General features: G+C 37.6%; 1 pseudogene; it reads right to left on the bottom strand.

The window, feature by feature from the left end:
• Positions 1-5,242: 5,242 nt before the first annotated feature.
• LOC149228213 (exocyst complex component SEC6 pseudogene) lies at positions 5,243-6,487 on the bottom strand (annotated as a pseudogene).
• Positions 6,488-23,484: the final 16,997 nt, after the last annotated feature.

Raw genomic sequence — 23,484 nt, 5'->3', positions numbered from 1 at the left:
AAAGCACTTTGTGACATATTGGAAAGCAAAATTATGGAAACCATGAAGCATACCCCTCACAACTATAAAGGTAAAAGTGTTGTTTCTCCTAGCTTTCCACAACCTACAAGGGTTACACCACAACAATTGGAAGAAAAAAGAGAAAAAGGGATTTGTTACAATTGTGATAGCAAATGCACTAAAGGTCATAAGTGTGCTGAGAAAAAATTATTTTACATAGAATATGAAGAGGAGGAAGAAAAGGATCATGAAACATCAAAGGAAGAAGATATACGCCAGGACCCCACCCCAGAGAAAGAAGAAATGAATCAGATGACATCTTGTAAAGCATTGGCAGGAATTACCACTCCTCAAACTCTCAAGATAAAAGGACATATCAAGAAGAAAAAGGTGCAAGAAGTGAAGGATCACATTGAGAAAGAAGAAATGAATCCAACCATATCTTGTAATTCATTGTTCGAAATTACCACTCCTCAAACTATCAAGATAGAAGGACATATCAAGAAGAAAAATGTTTAAGAAGTGAAAGATCACATCGAGCATCAAGAAATGAATCCTACCATATCTTGTAAAGGATTGGAAGAAATTACCACTCCTCAAACTCTAGAAATAGAAGGACATATGAAGAAGAAAAAGGTTCAAGCAGTGAAAGATCACATCGAGCATCAACAACAAGTTCTCCAACTTTTAAAGGATAACGTCACTTCGGTGCAAAATCAAACAAAACAACAGGTAGATCAACATCATAGTGAAAAATGTTTTGATGTAGGTGATTGGGTATTTTTACTGCTACATCTCAAGCAAGCTATTTATGAGAAGGAAATGTTGGCAATACTACATGCACTTAAAAAATGGTGACCTTACCGAATGGGAAGAATCTTCAAGGATGAGGATGTGGAAGCATTGTTTTGTGCTATTTATATTATCCAACTAGATTGGATAAATGAAGCAAGGGAAGAATGGAAGAAGGACGAAGAAGTATGGCCACTTATTCAAAAGTTGCAAAAGATCCCAATTCAAACAATATTGCCAGAAATTGAAGAGGAAGGAAAAATCATATTAGAACCTGGAGCAGTCACAGAAACAAGAACCCGACAGCTACGAAATCGATCAATTTCAGAGTATCTCATCAAGTGGAAGAACTTACCCGCTGAAGATTCCACATGGGAGGACAAGAATTTTATACAGAAGCATCAAGAACTACTGAAGCGTTGAGGACAACGCTTTCTGAAGGAGAGGGGCATGTTAGGCCCCTATACTAATAGTGTAACCCCTTATTGTTATTAGTATAACCCACTTATTATATTGATGTACCCATGTAGTTCCCATATTGTTACTATTGTGCCCTATAGAAGCCCACTATTGTTATTATTGTGGCTTTATATTATTATTGTTAGGTCGGCTGGATTATATTGTGACTCCTTAGACTCCTATATATAGAAAGGAGGTTTTGTCATTTGAATCATCAAAGAATTGTTCATTTATGTAATGTAAAGGAGGTTTCCCCCTCGAAGAGGCTGAATTCTAAGGCGTGGATCTCTCTTTTCTATCTTTTTGTGAGCTGGTTTCATAACATTCGATCCAACGTTACAATCTATGAAATCATGCTTAACATTTATTTTGTTCTCATCATGAGTTTCCTTTACTACCCTTTCGCCATTAGTAAGCATTTCTTATAGAAATTTTGTCAAATTTGTCTACAAATTTTCCATGCTTTTCTTTAAATCATCCATCTTAGCTTCCACACCGTCCATCTTAGCTTCCACGCCATTCATCTTAGCTTCTATGCCTTTCTTTAAACCATCCATCTTAGCTTCCACACCTTTATTTAAGCCATCCATCTTAGCTTCTACGTCTTTCTTTAAACTATCCATATTGTTTTCTGTTACTTTTGTGTGAGTGAAATTTGTTGCACTTGTCTCGTAATTTTGATATATCATGTTGCATTTCTTCCTCTTCTTCATGAGTCATGCTAGAGATTTCAGGTTTCTTACTAGGTGTTTCCATTTTCTTTCTTTGGGGCATCAATTATCGATCAAAATGCTTCACTATCCCCTTTCAATTCCTTCAAACTATTTTTTCAAACCAAGCTTATGAAAAAATTAAAAAAAAAACTACACACTTTTTTTCACTTTCTAGGAGCTTGATATTGAATCTGATGTATCTTTGTAATTTTGGATCTCCCAGGTCTTAAATTACTTCTTTTGGTAACCCTCTGAGTAATATTTCTAAACCTGCAAGTTTGATCAATATTGGATTCTCCAATGAAGAGTTATGCCAAATCTCCCACGATGACCTGAGTATAGACTAGTTCAGTAGAGCGAACTTGTACGACATTTCATGTGTCATTGTTTCAACCGTAGGTTCTAAAAATGATACCCAAAAAAACTGTAGTCTGTCCTATTTCTATTACTTCTTACGAAAATTCCATCTGATGCTCAGAGCGAAAGTTATGATGATTTTCCCAAGGTGACCTGTTTGGAATCTAATTCAGGGGTCTGCAAAAACCCTAACTTCCTTAGATTATATCTCTGAAAATATCGCGAGAAAGGATAAAAAATTCAGAGCTGAGGTTCAAATTGATTTCTTCTCAAATGGGTTTTTGTTTTAGCTTTTGAAACTTCGTAGTGAAAGAGTTATAGTGAAAATTCCACGATGACCTATTTTAGATGAAATTCTGGAGCTTGCAAAACCCTAACTTCCTCAAATCATATCTCTGAAACTACAGCGAGACAAAATCTTAAATTCATACCGGAGGTTTAGCGCAATTTAGTCTCAAATGGGTTTTTTTTTTTAAGCTTCTGAAACGTTTCAAAAAAAAGTTATAGTGAAACTTCCACGATGACCTGTTTGGAGTAGCGAAACCCTAGAATCCAAAGCTCTAATACCAAATGTTATGAAACCAGCTCACAAAAATATAGAAAAGATAGATCAACACATTAGAATCCAGCCTCCTCGAGGGTGCAACCTCCTTTACATTACACAAATGAACAATTCTTGGATGATTCAAATGACAAAACCTCCTTTCTATATATAGGAGTCTAAGGGGTCACAATATAACCAAGTAGACCTAATAATAATAATATAAAGGCACAAAAAAAAATAGAGGGATTCTATGGGGCACAATAATAACAATATGGGGATAATAGGGGCACAACAATAACAATAAGGGATACAACAACAATAGTAATGGGGGAATCACTAGTATTATAGGGACCTAATAGAATGAGTGAAGAGACGAAGGCTTCAATGTCTTCTAGGGTTTTAGTTTTCTTTCCATGGTTGTGTTAGGGGAAGGGAGTTGTCAGAATGTTGTAGCCAAAGGAGGTGTAGCAGAAACCCATATGAAATCAATAATGGGGATTTTATTAACTCCAAGGGAAAATTCTCACTTCTCAAGAGGCCCAGAAAACCTAGGGGGAGAGGACTAAAACATCCATTTCAAAGGGTCCAAATGTTGCTCAGAAGCTAAAAAATAGTTCATGCATTTTGAAAGTAGAAGTCACCCCCAAGTATGATATTGCCTCAACCAAAATAATTTAAAACATCCAGTATATGCAAGACCATGCACTTATCAAAAAATTTATGGGCATTTGGAAAACATAGTGAACACTAAAGGGATGGATCTGAAAACATTGGCAACCAAAAGATAATGTGGATCTAAAACTAGGCACTAGAGATTTTTTTTTTTATAGTAATCTTTAACAACTGGATGATAGAGATAGAGTCCTTCAGAATGACCATTATTTATTCCAATTCAATGGGACTATATTTTCACTTATGGGCAAAGATATTCTACCTTGAGAAAGAAGAGTTTTTTAGCAACATTAGTGTAGTGGCAACTCTATTCTCTTTCTCGTGGATTTTAGGACCCTGTTGACTGGGGGAAATATACCACCAACAGTAACGGGGTATCCTTGGTGTGAGTTCCCAATTATACCTCACACCTTTTGGGATAGAATCCTATCCAGTATGTGGGCCCGACTGACACCATTTTGGTTTCACTCTTGGCTGTCAAAACGCTAAGATGTTAGTGTGAGGAAAAGAATGAAATGCCCCAAAAATGGGAAAAAAATCAAACCATGATTGATAACTTGTAGAACCAAATACAAGAATGTAACAACAAAATAATAAGAAGAAGCACGCCTTAAGGAGGGTTAGTGAGATAAAACCATCTCAGACATACATGAATAAGAAAGTGTCAAAAGTTAATGACAAATCAATTCACAATAGGTTACTAGCATAATGTGGAATAAGGAAACAAATATTCAGAGAAGACATGCAAGCCATAAGCCATGAATTAGTTCATTATCATATACCCAACATGGAACCACACATGCACACATAAAGGAAATATTGAATAGTCGTTACAACTACCATGAAGGTGCACAAGAATAATTTTCAAAAGTGAAGGACTTCTCATTGATCGTGTTGCAAACTCAAGTACATGTCTAGTAGGCCCATCAAAATCCAGTAGTGGAATGCAAGTTGCTCACACCATCTTCAAGACAAAAACCCTAGCCTCACCACAATTCACACTACTATCTGCCAAGGGTAGAGTGCTTCTAGCTCCCTAAGCACAAAACAACTATCTAATGCTAGCAAAGCTCAAGTGCTAAAAGTCCCTCTAAATGAGGCATGAAGGTATATTTATACAAATGGGGAGGTGACTTTTCACCTTCCCCATGACCTTTCATATTCCTCATGACCTTTTCAACTCATATTACCATTTACATGGGTTTACATTTATTATTTTCATAAACATGACAAAAGATATTTACAATATCATATCCTCCGAACTAACTCTTGGGGGGTGTCAATCCAGCTCTGAAGCTTATCTTCAATGCGATGAAGGAAGATTGTGATTATCTTAGTCATAGATCGTAGTCACAGTTGCAAATCACAGTTACATTCATAGATTATAATCGTAGTCACAGTTGTAGATCAAAGTCACAGTCGCAGATCAAAGTCATAGATTGAGAAGAGGAATCACATTTTGGATATGCGATGAGTCACTAATAGCAGTCGTAGTTGCATATTTCAGTCATAGTTTGAGAAGGTGAATCATAGTTTGGATATACAATGAGTTGTAGTTGCAGGTCACACTTGTAATCTAATTATACTCTGCAAATTTGATTTGCGAATTGTGATTTGTGGCTTACAACTTGACCTTTTCTACTTTAAGAAAGGATTTGTACATATCTTCAAAATAAACCATTACACATTATGATTCCAACCAAATTTATGTGATTGGATCCATAAGACTTTACCTCTCAGCTGCCTGAAAATATACCATTTCGCGAATAAAAAAAGAGCTATACTATATAACATTACATCAATGCTATTTTCTTGCTCAATCTGCACTTGTTCACCAAGAATTCTAAATAAATCAACCACTGTTGGAGTGTATAACTTCTCATCTTATGTTTTCTTTGGTAGGTGGACTTTATATGCTTCCAATATGTTTGTATACCATTTCTACATTGTAGCTTGCAACGACTCAACATAGGCATTCATAAGATGACTCATTACACCACTTTCAACAGATACTTGAGCTAAAGAATTGTCTACACCTAGACCTACAAGGAGATGGTACTTAACAACCCATCCCATTACCTTCAAAATCTCAATGTGTAATAACTCATTTGCTCTGTCACTTAATATCCTAGCATTGGAATGAATCTCTCAGCATAAAGTTGCACCATAAGTTGAAATCTTGGAGGAAAATGAGGTTGTCACAAAGTCATAGATATCAATGATCTATTATGCAAACATGTGTGCCCCTTCTAATGTAGCCTGCAAATCCTCAAAGAAATATTTGAGAGAAAATTGTCAAAGCACACCTCGAAAAATTTCCCAATCTCCTCATAACATTTGTCTTTGTGGAACTCTCCCTAGCCATTCATTTGTTCTTGGACTAAACCTCCTAATTGTGATATGATCCCTTGGCTTTAGTTGCTTCCTCTGCTAGTTGCTGATCAATAATTTCCTTAATGCATGTACCTAAACATGAGGACTTTCCTTAGTGAGCTTAAATAAATTTGATGTGTCCCTATCATGTCTCCTCAAATTTTTCCTATGTACGATCTACATTATCAAAGTACTCTCTCAGTTTTCAAGCCTTTTCCTTGTGAGAAGAGGTTGTAGCTAAAACAAACCTCCTTTTTCCATCAATAGAATTCAATCTCTTAAAATTTTGAACCAATTCTCTATCACCATTCAGGTAGTCCCTTGCTTCGGATGCTTCAATAAAAATAGACATCATTTCCTCTACACCCTTTAGAGTTGCATTCAAATTGTTGCATGCATTATTAAGAAGTTTAATTTGATCATGATTTTCAATTAGTATTCAACATTCCTTACACAACTTCAAAGTCTTTTTGGGGAAGGTCTTCAACTCTAATATAGCCACCAACCTTCCATCAAGATCTACCTCTACATCAAGCTTATCTGGCAACGCTTGTACATAATGACAAAAGGACACCATGAGCTTGGAGGCATATTAGCCTTGGTTATTCAACTCACAAAAATCAAGCTAAATATTCTTATTCCCAAAAAATGTATGCTTATAACTTTCAATAAAGTGTATCTCATGTAAGTTGGCTATGATGAGGGTTATGTAAGAACAAGCCACAACAAATATTAAACCATGGAATGCATTTGATAATGATAGGACAATTTTAAAAGGGTATGGTGTGGCATATAAAACTATGAAAATTAGCAAAAGTAGGGGGGACCCAAAATTTTACACAGATGGGGCACAAACTTTGGGTGGTGTTGTAGTGGCTATAATAATTGGCAAACCACTCGTAGAATCCAACATCTCTACCTTTGTCATTTTAATAAATAAAGTCTTAAAATAATCAAGGAAGTATTAAACCAACCACTAAGATACCACCTTGAGTTGACCATTTACGAATGTTTCATCCATCTATGTCCTTAGCTAGGTCTTGTTGGTCTTTAGATACTAAACCAAGATCTCACATGTGTAGATATTCTACAATGATACAAAGAACATAATGTTAGGAAAAATACTGATAGGCAGGTTGGGGGTTGGGGGGGGGGGGGGGGGGGGTTGGTGAATCTGTATTTTTTAATTCACTTAAATTTTTAATTTCACATTCATAATTTTGTACGTGATTTTTTTATTATGCAACCCTGCTATATATACGAATTCAGTGAAATACAATTACGTATATCCAGTTTACTTGATTTGTCCTAACTTCCATCTGTGAGCTAACATTAACCATTGCATTATTTATTCATTAACCATCTAGTATGCAGTAAAGGACAGATAAATCACAATACATAAGCAACACACATAGAACACCAAGATTTTAGGTGGAAGCCCAATGTGGGAAAAAACCACTGTTATCGTCGTCTCTGTCTTCTTTTTTATGATGTAAAGAAAATTATCATCACATAATGTACTGGTGCATACTCTTACCAACACGCAGGCACCCACCTGCAAGAGGCTACAACCTCCACTTATTCTCAGACACCCGCTGGAAGGGAGATACAACCCCCTAATCTCATTTTCCAGATCCTATTGGAAGAGATATCTTAACCCCTCACTGAAGGATGCAACCCTCAACACCTTGTGGACCAGGTTTCAGAATGTTTCATGCTAGATCCACTTATCAAACAATCATCAAATAAAGTCTAGGGCACCTTTCATCAAAATTTTACATTGGACCCACACCCAACATTATGCTCAATACCAAACTAAATATTGAATTTGAAATACAATCACTAAACCAACTAAGTCATTGTAACATCATCCCACTAAATATTGAAGTAAACCAATTATTGAACTCAATGTTAACCAACCATTGCAACCAGATCAAATCAATGCAAAACCAATCCATAATAGATACAAATCATCCTGATCAAGACATCATTTCTAGACAAAAACAAATACAATAGAACTCATGAAATGTCATAATCAAGTAGCACTGTAAAACCTGAACAAATGAACTTTATAATATATACATGATTGTTACGAAGAAGACCCACGTATATACACACCTCCTGTGTATAAAATTTATGTACAGATCTCAAATCACTGAATACTGAAACACTGTCAAACTGAATCATTGTATTGAGTCACAACAGTAACTAATCACATATCTATCAATACTGACTCATTGAATACCCAATCATAATGCAACATCATCACTTATCTTTTTTTTCCTGAAGCAAGAGTCGTACCTTCTATTTCATTAAATCGGAAAACAAATTACATAAAATACAACAGTTCCAAAGGAACTGTGGGCCATGGAAATGTCAATACACTTAAAGGCATAAAGGCATAAAAGTAGAGCCAAGGTTCCACAAACAAAACTACAAAACCCAAGAAATACAAACAAAAGCCAAGACTGTTCAATCCCCCCTTAGAGATCAAATGGTTGAGGCCTAAATCAGGGCGAGAACATGCAACCACTTTTAGATTAGAAATAGACTCGATGAGGAAATAGGGACTGTTCCAAAGGAATTTTGCGTCCGAATAGGGGGATAGTCCTCGAGCATGTAGACCACCTGAAATCCACCGATACCCATCATGAAGCACAACAAGCACAGAAGATAACACACACCCAGACCTACATACCTTACCTCGATCATCGAATCTCCAAGCCAGATCCAACGACAGAGGATAATATCGCAAGACCTAAAAGCGTGGATAATGACCGCGCGATAAATTCCCTATACCCATTAACATGCACACTTAATCTTAACTGTGGATTTTTCGTGCTTGATCCAACAACTGTGGGACATATCACACGTGCCAAAAGCACTAAGAATTACCGTGCGATGAGGGCAGTATTCCTTCCCATCCCTTGGCCACGTGTTGCTTTGTGAGTGGAATCGCTCCCAACTCTGAAAAACCACTTTCAGCTTGAAGGCCCTGCGATAAACCAGAAACCACCCAGCGAGTGGTCTTGCCACCACAGAAAGAAAACCTGGGGTTTTTGAGTCTGCGCGATAAATGCCCTGGACCCACCAACATGCTCACTTAATCTTGACTGTAGATTCATCGTGCTTGATCCAACGACTATAGAACATATCGCACGTGCCAAAAGCACTGAGAATTACCACGTGATGAGGGTGGTATTCCTTCCCGTCCCTTGGCCACGTGTTGCTTTGTGAGTGGAATCGCTCCCAACTCCAAAAAACCACTTTCAGCTTGAAGGCCCTACGATAATCCAGAAACCACCCTGCGAGCGGTATTGCCACCACAGAAAGAAAAACTGGGGGTTTGAGTCTGTTGAGAAAGCTAGGAATCTGGCCCCTCGCACCAACCCATCTCCTCGGGCAATTGAACCAAAGGAAGCTGAAAATTCCTCCGTCCAGCCATCTATCCAAGAAACAGCATCTGCCAAGCAACCTCCTCCAGAGACTTCTATGTTTGTTCTTGCCAGGGTTGAGGAGGCCGACAGTGACCTGCATCCCAAAAATGACCTCACTTTGGAAATAACACTTCATAAATAAACCAAAACATTTCATCAATAGACCAAATTAATTAGATCCCATCTTTGTGGCTTTGTTTCCAAACACCATTCTGTCATCATTTGCCTGATCTTGACACAGCACCTTTAATCTATTCTAAGGCATCTCTTGCCAACTTAGCTCAACCCTGCTTTTGGTGCAGAGAACCCCTTGATTGGCCAGGATGTCTGCCAATTTATTTTCTGTCCTTAGCACATGGGTAAAAGTCACAATACGTAAGCCCAGGAGGTGAAACTAAATCCGTTGAAAGACCTGAAGCAACCTCCAGTGTTTTGAGACTTTTTCTGGCTCCGTGCCATAGCTGATTCTCTTGACTGAGTTAATGATTAACTCAGAATCAGCTTCAACTATTATATTCTGGAGATTATTCTGCTTCAGGAGTTCTAAAATATGATCAAGAGCCATTAATTCTGCCATATTATTCGTGGCTCTTCCCAAATGGCAATGGAAAATAAAGGATACCACAATTCTCATCCCTTAACACCCCTCCAAAGCTAGCAATACCCGGGTTGCCTTTTGAGGCCCCATCAATGTTGTATTTCAAAAAATCCTGTGGGGGGGGGGGTGTCAGTAATCCTGCTTAGTGTCCAGTTTCATTACCTTCCTATCCAAGCCCTATGGTATAAGCCCCTGCATACCCAACTGAAGAAGTATCTGCATTTCAGCTTCTGAAGGTGGATTCTTTGGGGAAATTCTCACAATAGTACCTACCGTCTCCTTAAGATGTCTTAAGATCTTCTCAAAAATTCATTGGGAGGAAAGTTTTTCATTTTTGAAGATTCTGTTGTTCCTTTCTTTCCAAACACTCCATATTATGAAGCTTGGCATTAAATCCCAATCTGAGCAAAGAAATTCATTATCAGAGAAGTTTCGTCTCCAGTTATTTAGGGTGTTTATAATGCTTCCTTTGTCCCTGTCTGTATGTCGGAAAATAGTGGCAAAAATATCCCACAAACTGGAGGTGAAAATACAATCATTGAGAAGGTGCTCCATTGTTTCCTCCTGGGCCTCATAGAGCTGGCATCTAGAAGGGCCCAGAACACCCCTCTTCCTAATGTTTTCCCAAGTCAGAATTTTCTTATGATGAACCAACCACATGAAGAGTTTGATCTTCATCCATCCTTGATGCCTCCATAGGTTCTGCCAAACCCTGTCTGGTACATTGGAGTCCAGCTCAAGGAGTTTGTGTTTTGCCTCCTTAAGATTGAAGGTACCTTCATTATTGTTACCCCATCTAAGTTGGTCATGCCCACCTGTCACTAAAATTTTCCTTTGGTCCAACATTTTCAGAAGTGCCTCAGATTTTGCTTTCAAGGGGCTATCATCCCTGTAATCTATATTCTTTTAGGTTCTACATTTTCCTTCACTATTGGTTTGATCCCAAAAATCTTTTACACTACGAAACCCTTTGGTATCAGTGTCTTTCTTGAGGTCCAGAAAGTCCTCTCTTAATAGTGTAGGTTCTTGTTGCCATTTATCCTCCCAAAACAAAGCAAGATCTCCCTCTCTGATTTCCCAGAAACTATTTTTTTGTACCAAGCTTCTATTCTCCCAGGCCTTATTCCAGATGTGTGAGCCTTTTATGATGCCATTCATCCTTATGTGATCATTATCTTGCCAAGTGTTGGCATATTTTTCTTTCCAAATACTAGCCCACTGAGCCTTTGGATCTTTTACCCAACGCCACCATAATTTGGCTCCTAAGACTTTTCTTAGTACTTTCAGATCATCCAATCCAAGATCCCCATGATTTTTAGGTTTTCAAATCTTATCCCAGGCTACCAAGGCCCATTTCTTTCTGTGCTCTCCCTTACCCCAAAGAAAGTCTCTTTGAATGGTTCTAAATTGTTGCAAAACTCCTTTTGGAGCTGGAAGGGCTGATAGCATGAAGACGGGGATATATTGCAGAATAGCTTTTATAAACACTAACTGACCAACCAAGTTTAAAGATCTAGTAGTCCATTTCCTGATTTTATCCTGCATCTTGTTAATCACCGTCTCCTAAATGCTCTTGTGCAAAGGTTTATCAGTTAGAGGAACTCCCAAGTATTTGGAGGGAAGGACATCCCTTTGAAAGCCCAGAATTTTGGAGATATTTCTCTAAATAGAAATATTGGTATTAAAGAAAAAAATCTTAGATTTGAGATTAACTTCCATACCTGTAGCCATGGAAAAGTCACACAGGATTTGTTTACAGGCTAGAGCTTCTTTGACTATGGGGTTTCCCTGCAGCATGGCATCATCAGCAAATTGTTGATGAGACAAAGCCTGTCCAGTCTCAGAAAGTTGGAGCCCTTGATGTTGCCAACTACTTTCGCATGCTTGATTGACCGACCAAGTCCTTCCATCATGAGGATGAAGAGAAAGGGAGAGAGCAGATCTCCCTGCCTGAAGCCTCTTGAAGGAGTAAAAGTCTTGGAGGGAGAACCATTAACCAGAATTGAAAAGCTAGAAGAAGTCACTAGGGCCATGATCCATCTTACCCAGTTATGATCAAACCCAAAAGCTATAAGGACCGTCCTGATATAGGTCCAATTCAACTTATCGTAAGCTTTGGCTAGGTCCAATTGCATGATCATGCCAGTCTTCCTATTGCTTAACAATGAGTGCACCACCTCATGCACTTGAATGATGTTATTGAGAATTTGTCTGCCCTCCACATAACTAGATTTCTCCACAGAAACTAGAGTAGGAAGAAGTGGTTTGAGTCTATTAGCAATAACCTTAGAAATTATCTTGTACACCACATTGCACAAAGCTATGGGTCTAAACCTATCTGGAGTCTGAGCATTGTCTTGTTTGGGGATCAAGGAGATGAAGGAAGTATTGAGCACCTTCAAAATGGTTCTATTCATTCTGGAATCCTCCACCACATTCAAAATGTCTTGCTTAACAAAGTTCCAGTAAGCTTTAAAGAAATCCACATTGAAACCATCAAGACTTGGTGCTTTACCATTCTGCATTTCTTTTATAACCTCACTAACCTCCTCTTCAGTCACTGGCCTATTAAGATTGAAGTTATCCTCTCTTGTTACAAGCCTAGGTATATGCCTTGTTAAGTCCCTGATAGAATGATCTCTGTCTGAAATGGTTTCCTTTGCTATACCTCGAAAGTGCTGGACTAACACAGTTTCTATTTCTTCATGAGAATTAAGAAGATGACCTCCCTCGTCCTTGATCGAAGAGATCCTATTATGAGATCTGTTCACCATGGTGGATCTGTGGAAAAATCTAGTGTTTCGCTCCCCTTCTTTTAGCCATTGAACTCTAGATTTTTGTCTCCAAAATATTTCCTCTTGTTTACATAAATTCTCCCAGTCTTGATGATGTTTGGTAACTTGATCATTTCTAACTTTGTCAAAGCCATCCTTGATAAGGGCTTGATTGAGTTCTTGCATTTTGTCTTCAACATCTTTTCTTGCTTCAAAAATATTGCCAAATTCATTCTTGTTCCAGTCTTTAAGTATGAGCTTGATGTGCTTTAGTCTTTTATGTAGTAGAAACATTCTAGTACCCTGAATATGTAGATATTTTGTCCACCATTTTGCAATGTTGCTGATGAAATCTGGGTGGGTGAGCCAGATGTTCTCAAATATAAAAGGTCTATTCTTGGGGGTGCCAATTCCGTGAACCTCAAGCTGTACAAGCCAATGGTCTGAGCCTCCAAAGGGGAGAATTCTCGCTATCATTTCCTTGTCGGTGAGCATAAGGTCCTCTGAGATTATGATTTTGTCTAACTTTGAGGCTACTTGAGACTCTCCTCCTCTTTTATTTTTCCAAGTAAAGAGGCCATAACTCATATCCATGTCAACTAAATTCATATTATCTATAAAAGTTTGAAATGCTATGGATTCTTTGCTTAAAGCTCTGGTTCCTCCTTTTTTCTCCGAAAGTGATTTGATCATGTTGAAGTCCCCACCTATGATCCATGGTACTCCTACATGTCTATCTCTTAGATCCACAAGATAATCTAGAAACCTAAGTTTATCATCCATTCTTTTATGGCCATAAACATTTGTGACCAGATAAGTCTCCCTATCTCCCACAGGTTGAATAACCACTGAAAAATAATTCCTAGATGCCTCAACATCTATTATGCCAAGCTTTTGGGGGTTCCAAAGAGTGAGTATGCCTCCTACTGTATTATCTGATTTAACTTCTAGAAACTCAAATCTATTGAGCCATTTGCTGTGAATCTCTTTTATATTTTTAATGGAACATTTAGTTTCCTAGATAAAGATCATATCCAGAGCTTCTTGTTTCATCCTATTTCTAAGTATTCTTTGTTTTCTTTTACTACCTAGACCTCTGATATTCCAAGATGTGAACTTCATTATTAAAGATTTGTAAAGGAGTAACTGGTTAGGTCTTTCATCTTACCTAAATCTATCATTATCTTTCCACATTCCATCAATAAATCATTCTACTTTTTTCTGCCTCTTTTCTTTCCTAGGTTTCTAGGAGCTAATCCTAGTGTGGTTTTCATAGTTTTCACACCTTCGTTGTCCTACCTTTCATTGTTTCTTTTCCTTTCCAACACTTTAGTCTGTGTTTTCCATAGGAACAGTTGTTGTACTTTGTTTAACTCTTCTTGAGGTACTGATTCTACCCCTCCCATGGTTCCCTGTTTCAAGAACCCTTCCAGATCTAGGTGTTCTCTATCAAGCATCCTCTGCAGTTCATGATCCTCCATTTCCATCTCACTCTGGGTCATTTCTTGGTCCATATCAAGTTCTTCATCGCTCAACATAGTCTCTTTCTATTTATTACTATCCTGTGTTTGTTCCCTATCTTCTTCTTTCTCCTTCTCCCCTAGGCTTCCTTCCATTACCTGATCTACTTTTGTTATCTCTTCTTCTTCTTTGAGAACTTGGAACCTGTTTAGACTGGCATGTTGCCCTCCTATTTTTTGTTGCTTTTGCCCCCTTTTTCCCCCTTTTCCTCTATATCCTACTTTGTGAAAGTTTTCAGTATATTTCATTATGGTTGCTTTACTTCTGTTCTCTATTTTACTGAGAGGGAAGTCTCTAAATAGGTTCTCATGCTCATGGCACCTACGACATCTGAAGGGAATATGTTCATAATCTACTGTTTGCACCCATTCTTCATCAAAAACTTCCAAGATGACCTCATCCAGTAGAGCTCCAGAGAGATCCATCTCCACACATATTCGTGTGAAGGAAGTGTATTTTCCCCTTCTGGTGGCCTCAGAGGCTTTGACAAAATGTCCTAGTTTATTTCCTATGGCAGATAACGATTCTATTTGCTACTAATCAAGAGGTAGGGAGTAGAGTCTTACCTAGACCAGGACCGAAGTGAAAGTTTCTTGCTCCGGGACAAAATTCATCATCCACGACCGCATGTAGAGGCTTGTTGCAGCGTAGAAGTAGGGTCCTCCTTCAAACACCCTGTCTTTGTCCTCAATATTTGTAAAGACCACATTGAAGAAACCCTTTGACCCAAGATGTAGGTCTATGCTTCCTTTTGGTTTCCAGTGGTATTTAATCCACACTTGTAATGCCTTTTCAATGGGCCATAATCCCATGAATTTACAAATGATAGCATAGGTCTACATGTGGTCCTTGTGTGCTTGCAGAGCAGGATCATTTAAAACTACTCTGGGAGTGACCTCAAGCTTGGGTTTACATGGCCCCTTTTGCGCCTTATTTTTTTCTCCCTGTTTCTTGTCTTCTTCCTCATTGTATTTTGTGATGTTTTCCTCCCTTGGTTTGGTAAAATCTTGATTCTCTTCCATGTTCCTTTTCCCTTCTCCTGAAGGACCTCTGACAGATTCTATTGGTTTCTTAGCTCGGCTAGCCACTGCCTGCCTGTAGGTGGGAGTGGAGCTCCCCCCTTTGCGCGCCTCCATGGAGATCAGAAACCTGAAACCCTAGCTCTTCTTTTGCATCCTCTGTCCACAGTCCTCTCCCTTCAGACTCACTGCAACATCATCACTTACCAATACACCAATCCACAACCTAATCAATCCAATCAAAACTATCATACACATGCCATGCTTATCAAGACATCATTGATAGACAACAAAAAATATAACAAAACTCATTGTCATTATCAAACATTGCAAACCTTGACCACATATAACTCAGAATATATACATTATTAATATTAAGCAAGACTGCATATATACACTCTTATCATGTGCAACACCTGCATACATATTTCAATGTATTGAAAATAATATCTCAGAATATATGTGTGACTAAATAGAAACATATCCGCGTATGTACGCGATCATACTGAAGGAAACCTTCATACATATCTTAAATTATCGATTCATATCTTAGCTACAAATCACAACATCTGTTAAACCCAGAGCTCGACACACATCACTACATTTAGATCATACCATTCTGCAAGATAAACCTACATGTATGCAAGATAAACACATTCTGCCCATCCAGTCCAAGAGTTGAACTATGCTCTGCTACTACTATGTGGTATCAGATATCCACAAGGAGAATAAAAACTAGACACCACCCAAAAATAACAAAACCATGCTCTGATACCACTCTGTAACACCCTCCTCCCACATTTACCCAAGTTAACTGGTCCGCTAGGGTAAACATGTGATGATAGGATACTGTGATGTGAATCAACTCCCCAAGTACAGTTAAGGAAGTGGATCTAACCAAACCAAACCATTCTGACCTTTCACACATGCTATGGACCTCTAGGGGCCAACCAACATTTCCAGGTGATCAACCCCTGAGACAACTTGACATTTCATTGACCTAAACCCTTAGCCACTCCCATGACAAGGCATGCATATGACTAAGGCCTTCCAGTCACTCCCACATCAAGAGCATGCCAGCGACCATGGACTTTTCCAACTAGTTCTGAGCTAGTGACCCCAGATTTTGTGCCACCTTTTTAGGGCTAGGACTCAGGCCACTGCCCAAAACTTCATGAAACTTTCAAAAATGATAAATAACATCGAAAAAAGGTACTAATGCAAAAAATTGATCAATGACTTGACTGGACCCCTACTAGCCATGACATGCATTTAGTCAAACATGTCACAAATATGCATTTTACTGGTCATAACAATAGATTTGAGCATAGGGGTCTCATAGTTATCTAAGATTCCTAAAGGAACATCGATGCCTTATCATAATAGTTGCATTATCATCTATTAGGTCATATATTCATTTTTTAATCATTTTCAAATCAAAACATGATGGGATCCATACATCAAGTCTGTCATAAAACATACTCATAACCAACATATAACCAACATAAATAAAAACGATATAAAAACCATAAAAACCACATATGAACACGTATATTTACCCATCAAATACAAGAGGAAAGATTCTCTTATTAACTTATGAAAAATGAAAGCAATTCTGGGACTTCCACATACCAATCGACCATGGATTGGATGAACCAAAATTTTCTTTCAAGAAATCACCCTCGTGCGATATTCCAAGCATGAATGTGGGATCTCATGAAACAACTCAAGCATAACCAAACCAGGGCTTCTAGAGGCCAACCCACCTTAACCCTTAACTAGTGATTACACCTGATGGTTGGACATCACTAACAATCAAAAGATCGATCTCTACCTAAGTTGTTCAGGGCTCCAGATCGTTTGTTCCAACCAAGGTTTCCAGGACTAGTAACTCAACCCGCAATGGTTGTCGGGCTTCTAAAGCGTTTATCCAACCAGGGCTTCCAAGACTAGTAAATCAACCCACCAAAGGCTTCTAGAGCATTTTTCCAAACAAGGCTTCTAGGACTAGTAACTCAACCCAAGTTGTTACAGGGCTTCCAAAGTATTTGTACAACCAGGGCTTCCAAAGCGTTTGTACAAACAAGGCTTCCAGGAACTAGTAACTCAATCCACAACCAAAAGGAACATGAGAACCAACTAGAAAAAAAAAGGAAAGACACCCACAACACCATGGCTATCTAGGAAATGGCAAAGCTAGGCAAATCCACCATCAATATAGGCATTCTTCGATGCCAATGAGATACCATAACCAAGAAACCACATGCATGCCAAAACTAGTAAGGAAATCATACATGCAATTTGGTACCTGCAAGAAAAACCTATTGTAATTGTTGATCCTAATGTCCTCTTGCGCCTTCTTGCTCTTCCTTTTCCTTCTTGCTCCAAAATCCCAAGTATGCCACACTCCTCCAAGAGTGCTCCAAGAAACCTCTAAGTGTCCAAGAGTATGAGAGAGAGAGAGAGAGAGAAAGAGAGTAGAATAGAATGAAAGCCATAAGTGTACTAACAAAAGTCTATGAACCGATCCTCAAAAACCTTTTTATTAATGAGGCCTCTACTTTCTTCAATTTCCATTATTTTTCTTCAATTTCCTCCTCACATGCAACATGTGACCTTTCACCTTCCTTTTCTCCTAATTTCCTTTATTTTCATAAATAGATGCCAAATAATGCTTCTTTGTCATTTCCATTACCTTTTCCAATTTCCTTAGCCATAATAAACCAAAATGAACACCCACTAGGATGTTTTTCCCACCATTCAGCTTGGAATATGTGTCCCATGACTTCGGTCTTATATTTTTTACATGAATTTTTTACGGGGTTGTTACATTTGTGGTGTTCATCATTCTGTTTCCTTGGTTATGTTTCTTTCTTTTCTGAGATTTCATGGATTAAGTCTTCATATTTGATCTAAAGTTAAGTTTCATGGAATTCATCTCTGTTGAGATGCTTTATTGTTATGACATTCAAATATTTTCACCATTTCTGCAAAATTTGCACAAAACTCATTGTGATACTCTATTGTAATGGTTCGTTCTCTTTTTCTAACTGCCAACTTGATAATCAAAGGTCTAAGTAAACATTATCAACTTTTTTATCTTTTGAGTTGTTGTAGGACTTTCCAATATTCTTGGGTAGTGTTGAAAAAAATTTGACTTCAATACAATGTCACCTAGAAACAACATGATTAAAGGATTGACCCTTGCATTTGTGGAATGATGCACTTCCAATATTGGTGTTGGCATAAACTTGGCGTGATTTAGTGAACAATTTTCCTGAAAAGGGGTCTCAAGGATTGGGTAAAGATCCATGGTAAATCCCTCTAACAAAAGAAGAGCATGTCATAATTTTAGGGCAACATGAGTTATACAAAGATATAGTAGAGTTGACTTGCATATGATGTACTCTAAAGCTGACACACATGAGATACACTCATTCCCAAGTGTCCTCACTCTCCTTTTGCAGTTCTTTGGATCATTTGCAACACTTCTAGAATTGTCTTCAAAACCATGGGAAACTTGTGGCCAAATCTTCACCTCTTCAATCTTTGAACAATCCTCTAATTTTTTTGTTGCTCCATCTCTAATTCTTCTTGATGCCAAAACTATATGGACTTGTTGTTGCTCTAAATGATGACAAACATTGAGTCTTCTTCTCTCATCTTTAGAGAAAACCTATGTTTGTGCTTCTCAATTTGTTTTCTTGATCCCCCAAGTGTTGGTGTAGTGTTGGGTGGCATAAACACCTCTTTGGTTGCCCACTTTCAAGCTTTGACAAGCAAGATGAATTGGATTTCTATGCCCTCAATTTTCTCACTACAACAAAAGAAGCAATTTGCGCTAAATTTAGCACCAGATTTTATTGCATTTCTTTTTCCAATTGGGATGAACAGTCTCACGCTAAATTTGACTCTATTGTACAATTTTTAAAATGTATTTTTTTGTGCTAGTTTTTTCATCCTTTTTTACACCAATTTTTGCATCCTTTTTTACATCATATTTTACATCTAGTTTTGTGCCATGTTTTGCATCTAATTTTGCACCACTTTCTGCATCTAGTTTTTCACCTTGTTTTACAAAAACTTTTCCTTCCAATTTTGCACCAGGAATTACATCTAGTTTTATGACAAGTTTTTCTTATAGTTTTGCGCCAATTTTTACATATGTTTTTGCGTCATTTTTTGTTGCCAGTTTTGTGTCATTCTTTACTTCTAGTTTTGTGCCATTATTTGCATCAGATTTTAACCATCTTTTTCATTCGATTTAGCACCTTTTTTTGCATCCATTTTGTGCTAGGTTTTGCATTTAGTCTTACACCAATTTTTTCTTCTAATTCTGTACCTATTTTTGCACCATTTTTTGCATCCAATTTTGGACCATATATTAAATATGATTTATTTCCAAAATTTTCATCATTTTTGTGTCCATTTGTGCATCTTATTTTGCACCACTTTTTGCATTTGATTCTTCTCCCTTTTTTGCATCATTTGTTGCATCCAATTTCACATTGTTTTTAACACCATTTCTCACTTCCAATTTTACATTGTTTTGAGCATCTAATTTTTCATCTATATTTTCATCCTATGTTGAGCCATATGTTGCATCCCATTTTTTGTCTAATGTAATGTTCAATTTTAAACCATTTTTTACGTCTACTTTAACATTTGTTTTTGCACCAAGTTTTGCATTGCTTTTTGCACCTCATTTTGCATCTCAATTTGCATCCAATTTTGAGCCATTTTTATGCCCATTTTTACACCATTTCCTGTGTTTATGGTGGCGTTGGTGTAGGCAATATAGACAAACGCCCAAATCCTGATATAATTTCCTCTAAATCTGGCTGAAACCCTTCTTATTCTCTCACTAGAGTATCAGTCATCTATTTCTAGGCAGGATGTTTATAAATTCCCTTTTTTTGGTTACTATCAACACTTATTTCCCCCTTACTCACCCCAACCCTTGTTATCGGGGACAAATTACACAATAGAGCCTCTTTTCCTCTATCGGAACTATAATTCCATAGGAATTATAAAATACACTATCGGCAAGGCTTTTGGGTGTAATTAGCACAATTGCGCATAAAATACACTATCGGCGGTCTCCCACAGCCATAATGCAATTATACCCGGAAATGCACTATTGACGGTCTTTTACTGTCGTAATGCTTTTCCACATGAAATACACTATCGACAGGTTTTTACAAAGGGAAACACTAATACACAAAATACACTATCGGTGCAGTCTTTTCAAAGGAATGCGTTATACGCAAATTACACTAGCGGCACTTTAACTATCGGTTCTTCCAATGTTCCTTCCCCGAAGCGATAACATGTAGAGCTATCGGAAATCACTACGGTGATTCCAATACACCCCGCTAAGCGCTCCCTGTTGATACTTGCGATGCGATAACACTCACAGACCTGATCAACTATCAAAGCCTCCCCATAATATTTTGGGTCCAAGGTATCACTAATTCAGACTTCGGCCCTTTTAAGGGTTAGATCCTCTCCACTATAGTTTTGCGATGTGATATTGGTTCGAACCCTATATGGGTATAAGCCATATATGGTAAGATTTCAGGTCCGGAACTCTATTCCAACTAAGTCTTTTCACGATTTTCCTGTGTAAAACAAAGTTTTGCTTATGGAACTCTGTAATGAAAATAAAGAAGCCAGGGCTTGCTGATATGAAGGAAACATAGTCCAAAGGCTTCAACTGAAGTGTTAATTGTAAAATAAATCCAAATCACTAATATTAAGACTCAGAAGAAAAGCAACGGAACCAATACACGCATAATTACCAGTTAATAGGCAAACACAATTTTGATGCACAGAAAGGCTTTCAGAGGTCACCACGCCTCCGGGATCGACCAATACACAGAGAAAAATCCCTCTTCTTTTCAGAAATATGCCACAAAAGCATGCGGTCCAAATCCCATTGAAATAGAATCAAACTTACATATGTACTGGTTCGTGTTAACAACCAGTTCCTAAAATAGAGAGTTAATTTATTATAACTATTAGTTCTGCGAGAACCTCCACTTTGCTTAACTAATCATATCTGTTCAGCAAGGTATTCTCCTCGAGAACCTCCATTATAACTTATCTATTTAACATTCATTACAACATGATTTAGTCATATATTCTATCACTATGTTAAGCTAGAAAAACATGGGAATTGATGGCTAAAGGATCCCACTACTTTTCTTGTAGATTTTTTTGTGTTTTTGGAATAAATTTGAAGATTTTCCCTCCAAGTCTCATGCTCCTGCATCAAACTCCTGACGACAAAATTCTTCATGGGCTCTTGTCCATGAGCTCTTCTACAGAACTGCCCAGCTTCTATAACATGCCTTCTGTTACCCAAGTAGCTTCAGCAATTGGTTGATCCTTCCATTTCACCAAATACTAAAAGTACTCATGTCCTCTGGTCTTCTTGAACACCTTTTTGTCCAAAATCATTTCTAGCTATAACTCTTTTGTTGTAGGTAACTGCTTTACCTAGTCAATCTCTTGTGTCTCTTGATCTTGCGTTGTATCATATGTAGTTTCACCTTCATACTTGTATAGGTCAGCAACATTGAAAATTGGAGATATTCCAACATCATGAAATAATTCAATCTCATATGCATTTGCAGAAAACTTCCTTAATACTCTGCATGGTCCAATTTTCTTGAACTTTAATTTATTATACTCCCTCTTTGGAAATCTTTCCTTTCTAAGGTGTGCTAAAACCAAATCTCCAACTTCAAAGTTTACCTCTCTTCTTCTCATGTCTGCTCTGGTCTTATACTTGATGTTGCTATCCTGCAGCTATTGTTTCACTTTTTCATGTATTGCTTGCATTTCTGAAGAAAAATCTTCTCCTTCTGCACTTCTCATCTCATCTCTTCCCAAGTTTCTCAACTCAGATACTCCTCTTGGATGCATTCCATAAACTATATGGAATGGACTCTGTCCTGTACTCCTATTAGGTGAGTCATTATATGCATATTCAACTTGTGCCAACACTTGATCCCACTGTTTTGGATGTTTTGCAGTAAGACTCCTTAAAAGATTGCCCAAACTCTTGTTCACAACTTCAGTTTGTCCATCAGTTTGTGGATGATAGGCAGAACTGAAACTTAGTTTAGTTCCCAACTTCTTCCATAATGTCCTCCAGAAATGTCCAACAAATTTGGAATCTCTGTCTGAGACAATACTCTTAGGAAACCCATGCAATCTTACTATCTCCTTGAAAAACAAATTAGCAATGTGAGTAGCATCACTAGTTTTATAACATGGAATAAAATGTGCCATTTTTGAAAATCTATCCACTATAACAAAAATTGAATCATTACCCCTTTGAGTCTTTGGTAAGCCCAAAACAAAATCCATACTTACCATATCCCAAGGCCTATCTGGAATTGGTAATGGAACATACAAACCTATGTCTTGGTTTCTTCCCTTTGCATATTGACAGATTTTACAAGTTCTCACAGACTTTTCCACATCATATCTCATTTTTGGCCAGAAATAAAATCTGTTCAATTGTTCAAAAGTCTTCTCTATACCAAAATGTCCTGCAAGTCCTCCACTATGTTTTTCTTTGATTAAATTCTCCCTCATAGAACAGTTTGGTATGCACAGCTGATTCCTTTTAAACAATAGTCCATCTTGTAAGAAATAATCCAACCATTTACTTCTATCCATCAAAACAAGATTCATACAAGTTTCAAATGCCTCTTTAAAATCTGGATCTGTCTCATATAATTCTTTAAGAAAATCAAAACCCAACGCTTGAATTTGACTCTCTTGAAGTAATATGGTTCTCCTACTTAAGGCATCTGCAACTTTATTTGATTGGCCATTTATATGTTTTAAGACAAAATGGAAACCTTGAAGATACTTTACCCATTTAGCATGTTTCTGGCTAAGCTTTGGCTACTGCATAATATACTGTAGCACATGGCTATCTGAATAAAGTATGAATTCCTTTGACATTAGATAATGCGTCCATTTCTTCAATGACTGTACAACTGCGTAGAACTCCTTATCATAAGAAGAATACTTCTTTTTGGAATCATTCAACTTTTCATTAAAATAAGCTATAGGTCTGTCTTCCTAACTTAAAAGACCTCCAATAGCTTCTCTGTTGGCATCACACTTCACTTGGAAAGGCTTGCTAAAATCAGGTAGAACCAAAATAGGCTTTTAAGTGATTTTCTTCTTCAACGGCTGAAAAT

The sequence above is a fragment of the Pinus tabuliformis genome, chromosome J (assembly GCF_031772625.1).
Source record: "Pinus tabuliformis cultivar Carrire ecotype Pingquan chromosome J, CPIR1, whole genome shotgun sequence".
NCBI lineage: Eukaryota > Viridiplantae > Streptophyta > Pinopsida > Pinales > Pinaceae > Pinus > Pinus tabuliformis.
This window is presented reverse-complemented; position numbering and strand designations above follow the sequence as displayed.